General features: G+C 58.0%; 1 protein-coding gene and 1 long non-coding RNA gene across 2 annotated transcripts in view; both read right to left on the reverse strand.

The window, feature by feature from the left end:
• Positions 1-16,572, reverse strand: part of LOC147823197 (uncharacterized) — a 60,649-nt gene that overhangs the window by 10,718 nt on the left and 33,359 nt on the right. The window lies entirely within an intron of this gene.
• LOC110345302 (uncharacterized) overlaps positions 1,538-16,572 on the reverse strand; it is a 47,743-nt gene continuing 32,708 nt past the window's right edge. The window contains exon 2 of the long non-coding RNA XR_015444430.1: positions 1,538-15,331. This is a non-coding gene — a long non-coding RNA (uncharacterized LOC110345302). The remainder of the gene's footprint in view (positions 15,332-16,572) is intronic.

Raw genomic sequence — 16,572 nt, forward strand, 5'->3', positions numbered from 1 at the left:
GATGTCCTCCAGCTCCATCGGCCCCTGAGGAGCCCCTCGAAGGACCAGCAAGGGCCAACCCAGTCTGCACCTCCCTCATAGCCGTTGCGAGCCCCAGTGAAACAGAGCAGGCAAGACTCCCACAGACAGCGGCCAGCGAGAGGGGGGCGCTTACGCGGGTGAGGCGCACATCCCTCCAGAGCTGCCGCTTCGGCCGCAGGACACTCGAGCTGGGGCACGCAGCTGGGATGTGCACTAAGCACCGTGCACCCGTGACAGGAGCAGCACTGGGGCAGGGAAGGCACGAACCCATCAGGCCTCTGCAGGGCCACGCCTACACAACTTGGGGTCCCACCTGCCTGCCACCTTGGCCCAGGCGCCTCTGCAGGACCCCAGGTGGAAAGGTCCCATGCGGCCTCCTGGCTTTCAGGTCTCCAGGACTCGGAGGTCAAGAACAAGTGCCAGACACAGGTGCCCGCTGTCCTGCTCACCCCACTGGGAGCACGAGGCCCCGCTAGTGGCAGCAGAAGCCGGGCTCCTGAGCAGGGCAAAGACTTCGCTGAGGGACTGAGACGGGGACCGAGGCAGAGGCACCACGTGCAGCTGGGACTGGAGCGGAACAGTCTCCCCTTCGCTGGCCACCGGTCTTCCCAGTTGGAGAGGGCAGAGCTGACGGGAGCAGGGGTCACGAGAGCCAGGCGGGGCCACACATGAGAGCTGAGCGCTGCAGCAGCACCCTGGGACCTCGCTCGCTCGCTCGCTCGACTCGCCTCCCCAGCTGCCCTGGAGCCGCCCCCGCTCTGTTCCTGCTCCAGCCCCAGCTCCCCTCACCGTGCGGCTGCAGCAGGGGCAGACTTGTCAGAAAGGAGCAGACGCTGGACCCTTCGGCACCATTCTGGCTTGGCCAGGGCTTTGGTTCCGGTTCCTCGCAGCTAACCTGTCCGGGGACTTGTTTCAAACGGAGAGGAGAAGCTGAAAGCTGGGCGGTGGAATTCCCCAGGTTTCCCTGGGCCCAGGAGACAGGCACGGGCCAGGGCGGTGAGGCCCACAGCGCCTCATGAACTGCCCAGCATCGTCCTTCTGTCTTTGGGCTCCAAATGGGCTGTCAGCCGACTCCAGCTGGCCCGGATGCCCGGGACCTACCTGCCGGGAGGAGGCTCTCCCGGAGACACAGCGAGCTGCTGGGGTCTGACCGTCCACAGAGTGACAGGCCCGGTTTGGCACCGTTTTGGGGGGGCGAGACTGGGACTTGAACCCAGGGGTGCTCTAACCACTGAGCTACACCCACAGCCCTGTTTAGTTTTTGAGACAGGGTCTTGCTAAGCTGTCCCCGGGGGTTCAATGTGCAACCCTTCTGCCTCAGCCTCCCTCCATGCCAGGACTGCAGCCAGCACCCAGACACGTACGGCCAGGACGCCCACAGCACTCTGACAGCACCGAGGGACAAGGGCGCCGAGGCCAGGGACAGCAGCTGCACCCTCTGTGGGAGCCCCCAGCCCTGCTTCGGCCACACCAGCAGCCCCACCCAGCTGCCCACGCCCAGCAGCCCGTCTAGAGAGTCTCAATGGCGAGCACCTGGCAAGCAGGGGCAGCTGCAATCCCAGCCCCCCGGGCTCCAGGGGGCAGCCCCGTGGTGACTCTGTGGCCAGCCCGGGGGGGGGGGGGTGACACGGCCAGCATGTGCTCAGGAGCCACAGCACCCGCAAGCAGGCAGAGCAGAGGCTGCAGCCCACCTTCCCTGCACCAGCCACCCGACCACCTCGGCATGCAGCTCCCTCGAGTGCCTGCCACGTGGCTGATAGCAGCAGCTTGGCCTGCTCCTCACGTCCTAGAGAAAACCAGGAGGAGGAGGAGGAAGGGCTGGAGGAAGGTGGCGGAGGCAAGAGGTCCACAGAAAGGAAGGCAGAGGCCAGCACACCCTTGGGCAAAGCAAGGCAAACAGGAAAGGGATTGGATGTGGCCACACTGGCTTCACCGTGCGTCGTGTGTTCGGTTCCCCCATCTCTCCTTCTCCAAGCCCAACATCCCGGGAGAACTCCCAGCCCCGCTGATCCGATCTGAATGAACTCGGGGTCTGTCAGCATCTGAAAGGCGGAGAGTCGACGTGGCAGCCCCAGCCAGGCACCCATACACACACAAATAAAAGGCCCTTGGAGAGGGCTCACAGCCCTGGCAGGAGTCTCCTCTCCCCAGGGGAGGGCGGACACGCCTGATAAGAGCTGCTTAGCACGCTGCTATATATAGTCCAGGTTCCTAGCAGCCGGAGATCTGGAGCTAGAACTTGGCAGAGAACCGTGCTAGGTGCTGGCAGGAAGCACTGCCCTCCCCTGGCCCGCCAGCTGGGCGCCTCCCCTCCCCTTGGGCAGCAAGGGCACACAGGGTCCTTCTGTGCTGACCACTGACCATCAGCAACTGCCAGAAAGACAGGGCTGCTGGCTCAGGCTTTGGGGAAACCTGAATGTGAGGGGGCGGAGCAGAGGCTGAACACCGAAATCCAGGCGCTCCAGAAAATCAACCCAATGCTCGATTCCGGAGGACTAGGCGTGGGGCAGGAGGAGAACAGGAGTAGTGAACACGCATGCACGTCCGGTTCTGAAGAAGGGGGAGAACTCCGAGTACTCACTGCTGCCAGACCATGGGCACCAGGCATCTCTGCTCTGTTCTGGTTTTTGTTCTGTGCAGAGAACAGCCAGCCTCTCCATCCAGCAGCAGGGCATCTCGCTCCCAGAGCCGTCCTCAGCGCTGCCCGTGTGGCCTGAGGCTCCCCCTGCGCTTGCCGCCTACTCTGTGGAGGCAAAGGAGGGGCTGCTCCAGGGGCCCCAACACCCGGCTGCATGGACCCGAACAGCGCCCACCTGGGTCTGCACGTGGCTCCTGGGACCGTGGCCCTTGGCTTCTGCTGCCTTCTAATGACACAAGCAGGATGAGTGGCTTGGGCCCAGTGGCTCGGGCCGTGGTCCTGGAGAAAGGCCGGCAGGGGGTGCAGTCTGCTAAGGGCCTGTCCAGGGCCACTCTGCGACAGCGAGCCAGACACCAGGGCGCTCGGAGCTCAGGCTCTCAGCACACTGCTCAGGACAGAGACGCGAGGCGGAGGCGTCCCTCCTCCCACACACGCAGTCTTTTTAGGTCAGGCCGCTCTGTACCCAGCTCAAGAAGACTCGGTGTGAGGGGCCCTGGCCCCCAGCCCCGTCCTGCTCCTCTCAGGGCCCAGAAGCCGCGCCTCCCAGCCGTCCGGGATGTGGAGAGCGAGCTCCACAGGGCCCGTGCCAGCGTCGGCCACCGGAAAGGAAAGCTCCGGACAGACAGCAGGGAGTGGGCGCCAGGCAGGCCGCTCCTCCGCCCCAGACTCCGGCCGGCCGAGGGGCAGCACAGAAGGGGACCGCGGCAGTGGCAGTGGCGGCGCACGGCGTCTGCGCTCCGGGCGGGGCCGGCGGGGCATCACGAGGCCGTGGCGCAGTGCTGCAGCACCAAGGAACGCCCAGAGCCGGCGCCACCATGACCACGCACAAAAGGTGAAGAGCTCAGCGTCCTGCCCCCCACAGAAGGACACGAGGTGGATGGAGGAAGAAAGCCCACCGGGGACGAGAAGGAGAAGCCACCGCCCTCAGCTTAGTCCGGGGAGGCGGGCCCACCCCTTCGGGCAGAGGCGTCTGGGCGCCACGTCTGGGGCAGCTGCTCTGGGGTCCCCACCCTGCTCGAGAACAGGATCATCAGCCCCATTGCAGACGCGGCCCAGGGAGCAGCAGCCGGGACTGTGTGACCCGAGAAAGATGTCTGTCATTTGGGACCAGGGAGAACAGCTCAAAAAATGACCCTGTTTTCCAAGCTCCCTGAACAACACACTGCCATCGGCTGCGTCCCTGCCCTGCCCTAAAATCCCTGGGTCGCAGTGCCCCGAGGAGGCACCTGGTGCTCCCCACCCGAGGCCTGGCAGGGCTCCTCCTCTGCGCAGCCCTCCCTGAAAACGACCCCAGGCAGGGGATCCTCGCAGACCCCACGAGCTGTGCCTGCCGCTCTCGTGTTGACAGAACATTCTGGCCACTCGGCGGAGAGCTCCATCTCCCGGCTCCCGACACACTGAGTCATCTTCCACAGAGGAAAAAAACAACAAGCAGCCGTCACCAGGGCCCCGCTGCCCTCGACAGACGACTCACTGGCTGTCGTCACTCGCCGCTCTGCAGCCCCGGAATTGGTGACGAGGGGATCAGCGCACCCGGTGCCCCTCCCGAGGGACTCGGGCCTCAGGAAGCACAGCCACTGCCGAGATTCCGAAAGAAGGGAAGCGGACCTGGCATCAAAAGGCTCCCAGGAAGGCTCACTGCTTAACCCTCACTCTGCCACCTGCAGCCCTGCTGCAGGGCTAGAGGGGTCCACTCCAGCAGGGAGCCACTCCCGCCCATGTGACCCCTGAAGCACAAGCTCCCCTCCCCCAGCTCCGCTCTAGTCACCTGCCCTGCTCTTGGGCTGAGCCAGCTGTGGGCAGGGCCACAGGAGCCCGCTGGCCTGGCGCTGTGGTACATTTCTGTGTAATGGGTCATCCTGGCTAAACCTCACAGACTGAGGACCCTAAGTCTTACCTAAAATCACCCGGCTGAAAAGAGGCAGGCTCAAGATCAGACCTGAGTGTGTCCAAGCCCAGGTGGGCTCCCGCCTCAACCTCCTGTGAAGACAGCGTCACCCACCCCACTTCTGCCTCCTCTTCCAGGAGGAAGGCAGCGGGATAACTGGGGCTTGCTAATCTGCCAATTTCAGTTACTCTCTCACACACACACCCACCCACACCCACATATCCATCATCTGAGTGAACCTGGCCACAAAGAAAAGGAGAAAGTTAAAAGGCCGGCGTGGGACAGCTAAGTCACCCAGACCATGGACCAAGATCGGCCACCGAATTCCCACACAGCATCAGGGACTCACAGCATTCCTTAAATAGCCACATTTTCAGGATCCGCCTCCGAACAGGCATCTGGCAAACACCAAGGATTCAGAAAGGAAAAATGTAAAGGCTTCGGAAGACCAGGACTCTGACATGACCAGACCACCTGCCAGCAAAGGGGCTCCTCTTGTGAAGTTAAAGTACAAATAAATGGAATGACTGCCCTAAAAGAGCCTAACAAGGTATCTGGCAAACAGAAGGCACCAAATAGGCGTCTCGTCCTTCTTCCTTTCCCTGGCCTCCCTCTTAGGGTTAGACTGCTAATAGGTGACATAAGTCCTCTCATAAGGAACCATAACACAATAAAAGTACCATTAAAATTGGGGCGAAGTGTATGGGGTTTGATGGAAGCAGCAGGAGAGGCAGAGGACTGCTTCTGGCCAGGGGGATGAGGAGAGGTCCGTGGAGGAGGTCGGTCTGCCACAGGTGGACGAGGTGGAGAACAGGCATGGGAAATACCACTAGTAGACACGGGGAGACAGGAAAAGCAAGAAAACGTGAGTGGTCTGGCTGAGCTGGAGTGCATGGGCCATCTAGGGAAACCGAGAGATGTGAGAGAGCACAGCAGAGCTAAGGCCGGTTCCAGACAGCCCGGAGCATCGTGCTACAGGGAAGGAATTCCATTCTGGGAACAACGAGAAACCATTTTAGATCTGTGAGCAAGACAGACAAGATGGCCGCTGCACGCAGCAGGGCCCGGAGGGGAGAGGGACAGCAGCAGGGAGTCTGCGTGGAGGACGGCAGCTGGAACCACGCCACTGAAGGGGGCACGGAGGGGACAGGGGAAGGCAGAGGGCAAAGGCAGCCATCTGAACACCTCCTGCAGGCTGCCATGGCCTCTCCCCATCCCATGGGGAGGCCGTGCAGACAGAAGCTACCTGTGCCCACACCACAGGTCTGCCCTGTCCTCCACCGCCTCCCAACACGTCCCCAGTTGTCCCAGCCTCAGGCTGATGGCACTCTAGAAGCCCAATGCCCAGGATCTATGGAGCTGGGCCCGGGCCAGGGACCCTCACCCCAGAGTGCTTCCACTGGGACCCTCACCGGGGCTGCGTCCAAGGATGGGACAGGCACTTGTGCCCCTGGGGCCACCTCGCCGCAGCAGCCACCGCTGAGCCCGCCCTGCTGTGCCTTCGCCCCCGCCCCCCGCCCACACTGCGGAACTGGCACAGCGGGGACCAGAAGAACCAACGCCACCAGCCACCATGTCAGAGGCCAGCAGAAACGCTTCCAAAATGGCAGCCAGTGCATGACTCCGGAGAGGGGTCCTCCGGGGGAGAGGGGCAGAGACGAGACTGCCAGCCACCTCCCCACGGGCCTCCACGCCTTCCTTACACGCACAGCCCTCAGTGCTCTGTCTTCAGGAGCTTCCTCCCCAAAGCAGGAGGGGTGCCAGGGAAAGAAGGGCACCACGCTCCCCGCCCGCCGACGCCTGGGGGCCAGAGGGGACTCAGGGCATTCAGAAGGATGTTCTGCAGCCCATGCTTGTGGCGGGACCGCCTCACACCCAGTCCTGCCCCGCCTGGACAAGAGCTACCCCTGCCCCTGCCCTGCCCCCCACCAGACCCTCCCCAGCCCCTGGGCCCTGGGGAGCCAGGAGCTAGGGTTCCAAGGAAGGGCCAAGAAGGCACCGGCCGGCCTCCGTTATGTAACGGGGAGGAGGGCGGTGCTTGTCCCAGTCCGGAGACCCAGGGCGCAGTGCGCTCCCAGATGCGCAGCCATGGGCGGGGGCCGCTGTGCATGGCGCAGGGCTCTGGAAACCCCTCCCCACCAACGCGAGGGCCACCCCAGGGGCGCGATGGGGAGTCGGAACCCTGACTTCCCGGCCTCCCTCCCCCACCCAGGCGAACAGCCTCTGGCCCAGTTTCATTCTCATTCTCCCGGTCCCGGACCGACAAAACCACTCGCACCCAGGACCTCCAAACCTCCTGCTGCCCAGTGACTTCTCAGGAAATCCCACGAAATACGCAGTTTCTGGTGGTCGACCCCCATCCTCACCTTCCTCACCCCAGGCAGCACGGACAGCTTCCCAAAGGGAGGTCGTGCTTCCCATGGAGGGTGCAGCTCGGGCCGGCTTGGAGGACCTCTGGACAGCCGGACGTCAGTGCAAAGCTCCCGTCCCCGGGGAGCAGCCCGGAGTCAGCAGGAAGCCCAGGGTGGTGGCAGCAGCTCTGCCCTACCTTGCCCAAGCGTTTCCAGGGGAGCCGAGAATTATTTAGCCGCAACACTGAGGTGTGGCTGATTGGAAAATTCCCTTTTCCAACAAGAAACTAGAGGACAAATATTTCCTTCCAGTGTGGTCAACCCTTGCGTACCCATCTCTGAAGCCTTCCTCCCTCCAAAAACGAAGAAAGTTTAGGAAGCCCTGAGCTCTCCTTCCTTATAGTGCATGAAATTTAAAAAAGCACAGGAAGAGGCTTCGACTGGGCAGTCAGAAGCAGGCAGACACAGGAGCCTACGCACACCCCTAAAGAGATTTTAGAAAGCTGCTGGGCTGCTCCCCCTCCCCGTTAAGCAAGTGAAATGCAAATTCAGAGTTGATACCCTGGCCTCAGCCAATCAAATAAAGCTTTTCACCTGCCACTGGCCCACCCACCAATCAGAGGAAGTGTCTGGAGTGAGAGCCCTCCCCTGGCCAATGGAAGGCCAGCTCAGTCACTTAGTTAAAGATGCAGCAGTACAGGGAAGGCCATCACATGTGAACTGGAAGGGAGCCAACATGGAGACACAGAGCACAAGGTAAACAACTTTCCAACGCCAAAGCGATGACATTTAATCTCCAAATGCTAGCTCCGCTTCCCAGCTCATCCTCAGCCCCTCTCGGCTGGCTCCACGACCCCACAGCCTCACTACCTCTCCCCACAGAGCTCCTAGGGAGACGCAACAGTGACTGCGTCACCAACCTCCACTTTTCCAACTGCGCAGTGACAAACCTATCAGCTTCACCCTACTTCTCCCCACTCGCACCCACCCTGGCCACGCAACCCTCCAGCCCCAGATCTCCAGGGAGAGACCTGGCAAAGCCTGTCCCTGCGGTGCCTCCTTCGGACACTTCTCCTCCTGGTGCTGCTCACTCCTCACCTTCCACGTAGCCCTGCACAGACAGAGGGACGCGACTGTCCGAACCACCTGGAAAGCCAGTCCTTCTGTCCCCGAGAAGGAAACGGGGTGAAGGCTGGGGGTGGCTGGGAAGCCCGGGACAGCTCACCCCCGTCTCCTCCACCACGGTCAGGCTTGAGCAGCTGACAGCAAGGGAGCAGAAATTAAAGTGCAAAAACCCTCCCTCAGGGAGAAAAAAAAAACAGCAAAAAGCGAGAAAGAAGGTGAGAAAGACAGAGCACCCACACAGGCAGAGAAATGGCCCCGATCCCGGCAAATACGTACGCGAGGGGGAAGCGGGCTGCGCCACCAGGTCCGGAAGCCCGGGACCACCCATCACCGCCTGTGCACACCCAGACCTCCGTCCGGCCTCGAGAATCCAGTCCCCTGAAACCTTCTGCTGTCGCCCCACAACCCCTGCCCCCACGGGAACTGCCCGTGCCACCTTGCGTGACATCGCCTCAGCCCAGAGGCCTCCAGCCGACGGATCTCCAGGCTTGGCAAGTGAGCTCTCAGAACCGTGCTGGTGTTGCTATGACTTGGTTCTTGATTTCTCTTTCTCTGCTGCAGCACGGCTGTTGCTAGCAGACCTATCCACGGAGCTCGCTCACTCGCTCTCACTCTCTCTCTCTCTCTGAGCTCTGTGACGCAGGTCTAAATTCTCCAGCCTGCTCCTTGTGTTGCAAGAGCAGAACTGCAGCTTTCCCCTGGAGAGCTGGAGGGCAGTGCCAAGGCTAGTCAAACAAGGCAAAAAAAAAAAAAAAAAAAAAGAAAGAAGAAAGAAAGTTGGTCTTGCACTCCGCTTCTTGGCCACACTTCTCGGCCCTTCACCCCCTCGTACCTCACTGTTCTGGGACACTGAGGTCCGGGTCCCTGCACCTTCGCCTGCTCCCTGAGGACTGCCCGGCCCCAGGCCTCTTCACTCTGAGCAGTGGCCCGGAACCCAGACAGGGCCGTCCCAGGCTAGGCGTTGCATCATCTTTTTTTAAGCCACATGGGTTTCCCCCAACCACAGGAAAAAAATGGTCCTCATCCTGAGACCACCACCCCATTAAACTCTTTCTGCCACAGACAAATCCAAAATTACAGCCAGAGCTGATTTCTGTTGTTGTTTGCGCCTTTTTGGCCACAAACCAGGACCTTTTTCTCCCTGGAATTTCCTAAGGATAAAAAGCGTAATTAAAACATTGCCTGCTTACCCCACAAAGTGAGAGAGATCCTTCTATCAGGGCAGGAATCTGAAAGCCCAAATTGAACGGCAGCCTGCAGAACACAGAGTCAAACCAAACTGGATCTCTGTCCTTTCAGGGTTCAAAATTTTAGGGCCGAGGTAGACAGATCCGATGTCTTCCCCAAGGCACTTAGGCCACACAGTCTCCAAGATTCAGGTTGCTGAGTCATTTGTTCCCAAGAAGAGCCTTCTGACAACATGAAAAGCAGCAAAACACAGTGACAGCCAAGCCTAGACCTCACTCGGCCAGCGCCAGGGTTCCCCTCTCCTGGATGGGCATCCACCAGCCCACCTCCCACATCCACACCGCGAGGGTGCCCCCCCCAGAGACAACTAGGGCTGGCTATGGATCCAACATGTCTCCACGCAGCAAAGCAGGGGGCACCCAACATCTTTCTGAACCCCAGACTCACAAATGCACCGAAAACAGCTCAGATATTAACCCAAGGGACCCTACTTAACCAGACACACCCTGTGCCTCTCAGATTCCCACATGGCTACATGCAAAGAACACACACATGCAACCAGCTGTGCTGTATGAACCTGGAGCTGACCAAGCATACAAGATGCACTCAAGTCTTGGGGCAGTGGATTCACAAAGCCTACCACATCAAGAAGCTCACAGGAACACAAACTAGAGGCAGCCACCTTGCCTCACATGTTGGTTCCAAGCAGCCTTCTTCAGGCAACTCTGCTGGGCCAAGTTTTCACCGGCAAAACGAAGGACCACTTGGAAGATAACCCTGGCAGTACATGGTATTAAAAGAAGCCCAGAGGCTGTGTGCCAGGCTCCCAATAGGGGGGAAAGTGCTTTAAATTCACACCTTCTGGGCTCTAGGGTGGAGCATGCCAATAGAGAAGTCACCTACTGGTCTGATGACCAAAGGAATGTGGCCCTGATGGCACTGAAACAAGTCCCCCGGAATGGTCTTCTGCTTACTCAAGTCCTATTTGCCATAGTTTCCTTCTCCATGGAAGAAAAACATGCCTAAGTTCATGTCAGGACATTCCTGATTTATCCAAGAGCCCAGGATCAAATAAACAAAGGGCTCTGAGCTCTGCCAGGGAGCTCCTCCTTCAGGAGGGAGAACCAGAGGGAATAGGCTCCGCAGCACTGGCCCTTCACCCTGAGAACTCGGCGAATGACGCGGCTGCTCACTGCCATGGCGATGGGGTGTCATGGGTGGGTGGACGCGGGAGAGAAGAGGCGAGCAAGTCACAAGAGATGAGTGAGAGCAGCCAGGGTCAGAGGAGGGACTCACAGCCATGGAATCTGTCAAGAGGACCACGGAGGCCCACAACCCACGGCGGAACGGGGCTCGAGTCTGGATAAAGACGAGTCCCGGCGCGGGGTGGGGTGGTGGGGACCAACTGTAGCTTGCAAAGCATTATGAGGACACTGTGTGGGAAGGTTTCGTGTCGTTTCACTTCTCATCTAAATCTTCTCTGCCCGTGACCCCGTGACCATTCCCACAACTTCACTAGTATTGAAGAGAGTCCCTTTAGGTGCCTCTGCCCAGTCCTAGATCTTCCTTCTATTAACCTGATTCAGTGGGGCGTCAGGATCAGAAAAATCCAAATGGGATGACCAGGAAGCAAAAATGAATTCCGATCCAAAAACATGGGAGGATGTTTACTTAGCAAGCATGCTCGAGCCGACAAGGAAGCAGTTTTACAGGGTGCCACATGCAGTGTTTGATTTCAGGGGGTAAAGATAACTCCAGAGCAGGGAGAAGGCCAGCCCTGGGCGAACGCAGAAAGGCAGGATTGTAGCTCTAGCCCCAGGGCTCACAGGCCCTCCTGCTCTCTCCGCAGCTACCAGCCTTAGGAACCCAAGTCTCCCTGGGCACTGTGAGTTCTCCTAAAGATCTGGGTCAAAACTTCCAAATGCCAAAGACCAGGTTTCTTTTCTTTTTTCTTTTCTATTTTTCCTTTCAAGGCCATGAACTGAACTTTGACCACCCTTGTCCAGGGTGTGGAATGCAAGCACTCTGTACCGGCCACAAACTCCTGTCCAGCAGGCATCCGTCTTGCCAGGAAGGCAAGCTTCGAGCTGCCTCTCTGTCCTCGCTTTTCCTCATCGAGGCCGGCTCTACAGGGACCCAGGCTTCGCTCAGAGAAGGAATCCAGGCTCTCAGGGCAGGGCTGAGGTGCAGGGGCTGGTTCCACACTTCGTGCAGATAGATATCTGGAGCTACGCTGCCGCTCCAGATAAAGCAGGCAGCAATTCAGTGTCAGGCGGAAGTGACAGGCCTAGACCCACAACGAGAGGACACTTTTCTTCACCACTTGGAAGGGATGGACAACTGGCACCTGCTGACCACAAGGGGAAAATCATTTACTACGGACCAACTAAGTGCTAAGCCAGCATACAGCACAGAGGTACAGGATGTGGCCAGTACCTCAGACAGAACCAGCCAGCTGTGGATCCACAAGCATCTCCAAATCTGCACTGCTGGTGTCTCAAAACTCCCTCTTTGAAAGCTGGAATTCACTTTCCCAGTGAAGCAATAGGAACCGTACTGCTTGGGCTCCTGGGCTGCCCCACAAAAGCCATCTGACCACTTTGAGGAGGCACCCACCCCAGTGCCTGCAGGAAAGCGACACGGGCTGAGGAGAACACGCCTGGCCGCATGGGCAGCCTTTCCCAGCTCTGCCCCCACGGCGCCATCTGGGAGTAGAGACCCAAAGAGTCCAGATCCTCCAAATTTCTCAGAACAGGGGAAAATCAAGCTTTGTTATGTTAAGCTCTTGGTTTTTAAACATGTTCAAAACTTTTTAAAGTCAAGCATACCTAGAGTTTCCAGTTTGTCCTCCAGGTCCAAAACATAATACATTTGCAATGAAAAGAGGGAACAAGCACTGCCAGAGTGAGGAATTCAATAAAATAAACAAGAAACAATACACCCGAAGAGAGCCTGCCGCGGAGACGCAGTTATGCGGGGAGAAGCGCCTCAGTCTCGCTCAGAGCTTGCCGCGGCCGCACACCGACGGCTGCACGGGTGTCCGAGGCACTTTCTGGGATGAGTGACGCTGGTAAACCACCGACGCCCCTGCCCAGCCCGGCCTGGCCCGCCAGGAGGCGTGAGGAGTCATGCTGGTGCCGGGCTTTCTCCCAGCTGAGACACCCGTGAGGGTCTGACCAGGGCTTCGGAGACAGGACTGCGAAGGATGACCACAACCCCGCTGCCAGCGGACGATGCACAGGCCCTCAAAGCAGCAGCAAGACCAGTCACTCTCAGCTGGCCCTGGACTCAGCAGCCACGCCCACTGTGGAGGACTGGACCAATGAGCACAGCCAAGGCTGTGTCTGCGTCTGTGTCCTCTGCCTGCGTCTGCGCAGGTCCCGCTGGCTCTCAGGTTGCTGCACAGCCTCGCGTGCCCACAGCACGAGCCCGGTCTCCTAAAGACTTTGAGACATTTTAGGACAGTCTTTATAACCACAAGTTTCTAGGCTCAACAAGAAGGTACAAAAAGGGGAATGAAAAGGGAAGGGGGGAAAAGAAGCGGGAGAGAAATACTCTTAAAATAGCTGATCGTAAGTTAGCAGGCGGAAGGAAAAGAGAGAGAGAGAGAGGCATGAGCATTCACGAGAAGGGAGAGCTACGCGGGCGTCAGAGCGCCCGAGCGAGGCGGATCGCGACAAGGAAAGCCCGCCGTCCACGTCCACACCAGGCTGGGCCACCCTGAGGACCCGAGTAAACCCCGGACCGGGACGGGACGCGACTCAGCCCCTCAGGATGAGCAACGCTGTGCCCGTGGAGGGGCTCCTTCGCTCGTGGACCTGTTAAGAGTTTCTCCCTTTTCCGAATATGAATCAACTTACCGATTAGAGGTAGTGTGTGCATTTCCTCCACACTGCTTGCTTTTGCTTTAAAACTGATGTCTTAATGATCAGAAGTTCCTCCTTTTAATGCCATCCAATTTATCAAGCTTTTTTCCTACACACCGAGTGCTTTCTGTGTCTTCTGAAAGAAATGTTTGGCTATCCGAGGATATAAACATAGTGTCATCTTGTATATGAGCCCTATTTTAACTTTCATGTTCAGATTGAGGATCTTGCTGGAATTTATTTGTTTGTAGGCAGGGTCTCACTATGCAGTTCAGGCTGGCCTCTAACTCATGGTGATCCTCCTGCCTCAGCCTCCCAAGTGCTGGGATTACAGGCGTGTGGCACCACACCCAGCCTGGAATTTATTTTTGTATATGGTCCAGATTCACTTATTTCCTTGCAGAGATTCCACTAAACCTAGAAATGTTTATTAAGGTGACCGCCCCTTCCCTCTGCTGAGCAGGGCCCCCGTGTCATAAATCAGGTGCCCTGATACATACGGGCCCCCGTTCCCTCCCTCTGGTCAGAAACAAGAAAGAGAAAATAGATCTACTACTGTGATGGGATCATAACCTTTAGGTTTATGAAAATATGAATTAAAATGTCAATGGTTTGAAGTAAGCTCGGTGGTGACAGGCAGTTTGAGAAGGGGCTGCATCCTGGGGTTCTCAGGAAGAAAGGGATGAGAAGGAAGAGACAGAGAAAAGCAGCAGGAGCTAAGGAAAGGGACAGCAAGAAGGCAAGCACAGGGTGAAAGTGAGTGCATTGATAAGCTGCAGCACACGGACTAGGAGCCCATGCTTACAGTTCAATCCCCTGACTTCTTGACTAACATTGTGTAGCTACGTCACCATGGACAGCTACCCTGGCCTTTCTGACCCTCAGCTTCCTAATTAGCGAAATGGGGGTAATCTATCTCTTGGAGCTGTGAGGATTAAATGTGCTAACTGATACAGTTAAGCTATCATGTCACTTTTTTGTTTTTTGTTTTTTTGGTACCAGGGATCGAACTCGGGACCTTGAGCTTGCAAGGCAGGCACCAGAAACACTGAGCTAAATCCCCGGCCCTATGCACATTACTCTTTACAGAGCTTAGCACTGTTCAGCATTCAAGAAATGCTGGGTGCTATCATCCTTAGCAAGACTATGGAGGCCAGCCAGACGGCGGGAGCAACCTCGCGTCCCCAGTCACTTGCTGAGTAGTACTACTGAGCAAAGATAGTGCAGAAAGTAGCTAAAGACTCTCTTAAGTGCTGCAGACTTGAATCTGAATACTTGGGCCTCTTTACTCTTTATATAAACTTGAACAATTTCCTTAACCATCCTAAGTTTCTAACTTCAACTTTATCCATTACTTCACAGGTGTTTCCTCAGGGGCCTTATTATGAGATACAGAGCATTTAGCATCAAGCCCAACACAAAGTAAGCACTCAGTTAATCTCAGTTATCACTGTGATGCTGGTAATGCTGGCTGTGGCGACTTTGCCTTTGGTATGAGAAAAGGCACTAATCAGATGCAGCTTCCTAAGGAAGTACACAAGTCAACTATGTTCGGGTCACAGGCCAAAGACACGGAGAGAGGTGGATGAAGAAGGCAAGTAAAAGCCAGGTTACGTGCTAGGGATGTAACTCAGTGGTGGAGCACTTGCCTGGCATGCACAAGGCCCTGGGTTCAGCCCTCGGCACCACCAAAAAAAAAAAAGCCAACTTACTGGGACAGTTCTATGCTTGGTAGGAAGAGAAGACTTTCTAATCTTGGGGAACTTCAAGAAGAACCCAAAACAAACAATCTACAAATGTACATGATCACTGCAGGTCTGAAAAGTGCTTGTTGGGTTGGGGAAGAGGATCCAGAAGAGAAAAGGGCTCTTGGCAGTTGGAAGTCAGGTGGCATTCACGCGACAGTTCCTCCTGAAACAGGGCCACCAACGGTGACGACCGTGCCCTGGTCAGCCGTCACCAGACACCCTGCCGCCTCCGTTGGGAGTATCCTAGGCCACTGAGGAGATTTCCCCACCAAGTCCCCAGCCCGGTGGAGGACGCACTTCCCTCCGGCCACCAAGCTGCAGTGAAACAAGGCCCAGCAGCGACAACAAACACTCCAAGGACACAATGCAGTGCCGGGTGCCAAGTGAAAATCCAAGAGACAAGGGCTGGGACAGGCTGTGCCGGAGGGCGGGTCCTGGCAGGGGTGACGCAGAGGCAGACGCAGATGGGGAGCGGAGCCTGGCAGCCGCCAGCCCGCAGAGTGCACCTGCAGGTAAAGACAGGAGGAAAAGCCATGTCAGGCCCGAAGTCCCCAGCACAAGTGGGGGAGACCCCAACACCAGCAAGACTCCCTCACAGAATGCGCCCGAGGGCAGCAGCATGATGGCGCGTGTTCAGGTGAGGGCCGGCCAGCCTGGGACAGTGACGTTGTGGCCAGTGTGCCCTGTCTGTAAGTGGACACCGTCTCCCGGACACACTGAGTCAGGCCGTCTCTCGGGCCAAAAATCTAGGCTCCAAAGTATCCTGCCCAGGCTGGCTCCTACACCTCCCGGAAAAGGGAGAGAAGCCAAAGCACTACCCTGTCCTAGGCCACCAATCTCAGAGTCTAAGCTGCCCCAGCGGACTCATAGCGTGGCCTCAGCAAACCCCTCCCGGCAGTGGAACTGGCCCTGCTCTTCTGACTGTGAGCCGGGACCACATTCCTCTTCCCGTGCTGCCCCCAGGCAGGGGCACCAAGCCTTCCGGGACTCAGAAACCCAACGTGCCTCTCGGCTGACTGCTCTTCAAACCCCGGCCCTGCCGGCGGATGAGACAATGTGCAGAGGTAGAGCGTGGCTGGGCCGGTGAGTGACAAGGAAGACCTCTGTACCCCGCTCAACAACGAACCCAGAGCTCGTGCCACACACAGGCCAGACACAGGCAGGGATGGGGCCCTGGCCAGAGGCCCTCCAGCCACAGGCCGGTGCCCATGGACATCACTGATGCTCACAGGGACAGATGTCTCGAGGGCATGCAGGACCAGGGCACGGATGACCACGCAACTCAGCCCACGTGACATGAAAACGGAGTCTCCCTCCCGCCCGAGTCAGATCTGGACAGCGCAAGTCACGAACACAACCAGGAGGGGGTCCCTGCGAGACTATGCATTGAGCTTCCGCTTCCATCCTGCACCGGCCTTGCACCTGCTTCAGAGCCCGTACTCACGGACTGCCCAGGGCAGGAGCAGAGGGGACCACTGGGCCGTGAGGTCAGGCGAGGCGGGGCCGGGACTCCAGCAGCAAAGCGCTGGGAGGGAGAGAGGGGCCAAGGCTCTCATTTGAGGGTGGAAAGGGGCCGAGGGCTGTCTAGGCCACACAGTCCACCCCACAGAGAAGAGCAGTGTCCGGGGTACACTCGCCAAACGGCTTCCACAAGGTGAGGCCGCAGCATAGCCACCGTTCCACACAGCCTGTGACAGTGGGCACATCCTCTGCCAGGGGAGCTGACGGGGCAGTGCTGAGTGAGCAC

The sequence above is a fragment of the Heterocephalus glaber genome, unplaced genomic scaffold, assembly GCF_053883595.1.
Source record: "Heterocephalus glaber isolate CG9 unplaced genomic scaffold, H.glaber_assembly_v1.0 deba00001600, whole genome shotgun sequence".
In the NCBI taxonomy this organism is placed as follows: Eukaryota; Metazoa; Chordata; class Mammalia; order Rodentia; family Bathyergidae; genus Heterocephalus; species Heterocephalus glaber.